Source organism: Nannospalax galili, unplaced genomic scaffold, assembly GCF_000622305.1.
Source record: "Nannospalax galili isolate Female #2095 unplaced genomic scaffold, S.galili_v1.0 scaffold1879, whole genome shotgun sequence".
NCBI lineage: Eukaryota > Metazoa > Chordata > Mammalia > Rodentia > Spalacidae > Nannospalax > Nannospalax galili.
In genome coordinates, this window is record NW_008343214.1 from 589,335 (window position 1) to 591,076 (window position 1,742).

Below are 1,742 nucleotides of genomic sequence, written 5' to 3' on the forward strand. Positions count from 1 at the left end.
TTTATTTGTGTTCTTTCTGATTTTTAAATTTAGGTACTTAGAGCTATAAACTTCCCTCTAAGGACAGCTTTCAGTGTGTCCCAGAGGTTTTGTTGTGTTGTATTGTCCTTTCCATTTAGTTCCAGGAATACTTCTTTTCTGGTCCTATTTGGTGTTTCCTATGCTTCTTGTATTTGTATGGGCATGTCTTTCTTTAATTTTGGGAAATTTTCATCTGTAATCCTGTTGACGATCTGGTCCATATCATTATCCTGAGAATCTTCTCCTGTTCTTTAAGTTCATTAAAATCTTTTATCATGTTTATAAGTGTTCTTTTGTATTCCATTTACTGTGTTATCTCTAAGGGGTTCTCATTGTACTCCTCTAGAGGACTGTTCGTACTTGCTGGGGATATATTATTTTTTTTCATCTTATTACTTTTCTAGGTGGCTTTGACATAAGGATTTCTTTTGTAGTTTCTGATTCTTGTGTGAGACTCAAGCCTTCCTTTGTTCAGTTTAGGTCTGCTTATTTTTGTAAACTTTATGTGCCTTTGTGGTTTACTTGTTGGGCATGATAAGCTAGTCTGTCTAGGCTTCAGGTTCTTTCTTTTGATTTCATATTAGAGTGGCCCAATTACTTTCGTCTTGCTGAAGAGGAGTTCCCACAGTGGTCCAAGTCAGATGAGGAACAGATGCTCTTAGGCTTTCTCCTAAGGTCTGGATCCCTCCAGGAAAGATGCTGGCACCAGGATGCAAAGGGAGGTAGGATCAGGAAGAGACCCCGAGGGCTCCTGGGGAGTACAGGGAGGGGTTGGGTTGGTCTGGATGCAAATGATCAGGAAGCAGTGGGGATTATGGGCCAGGAGGTCAGTCTAGGAGTCTGTGGTGTCAAGACAAGTGGGCCAGTACTCAGGCTAGGAAGAGAGATGGAGTGGGAGTGCTGGGAGGGTGAATGATGCTGTGGGAGTCAAGACATGGTGGGGGCTGCATAACTCACCCAGGAAAGATGCTGACCACAGGAATCTGGTGGCTGTGCCACCCAGTTTTAGTTTTTTGAAAGTTCTCCACACTGTTTTCCATAGAGGTTGCCCAAGTTTGCGTTCCTACCGGCAGTGAATGAATGATATTCTTTCTGCTCATCTTCACTAGCATTTGGTGTCTTCCTTTCTCTTGATCTGACCCAGTATGACTGGGGTTAGTTGGAACCTTAAAGTGGTTCTTCTCTGCATTTCTAAGGATTTTGAACACATTGAGATTGTTTTCAGCCATTTTGATTTCTTCATTTGACAAACCTCTTTTCAGGCCTAGAGCCTATCTCCTTATTGAGTCATTTATTTTCTTGTTTTTTTTTTTTTTTTAGTTCTTTGTATTTTCTGGATATTAATCCTCTGTAGGTTTTGTAGTCAGTAAAGTTTTTCTTCCACTAAGGGGGTTTCCTCTTTCTTTCCTTGCTTGTTTTTTTTTTGTTGTTGTTGTTGTACAGAAATTTAGAAAGTCCAATTTAGGACATCCTTTCCTATGCCTATATCTTGGAGGGTACTGCTTATGTTTTCTCCTAGCAATTTCTGAGTTTCAGGTTTTATATTGAGGTCTTTTATCCATTTGGAGTTGACTATTTTGAAGGATGAAGGATAAGGTATCAATTTCCTTCTTCTACATGTGGAGATTCAGTTTTGCCAGCACCATTTCTTGAAACTGCTGTCTTTTCTCCATTCTGTATTCTTGGCACCTTTGTCAAATAACAGGTGGCTGAAATTGCAT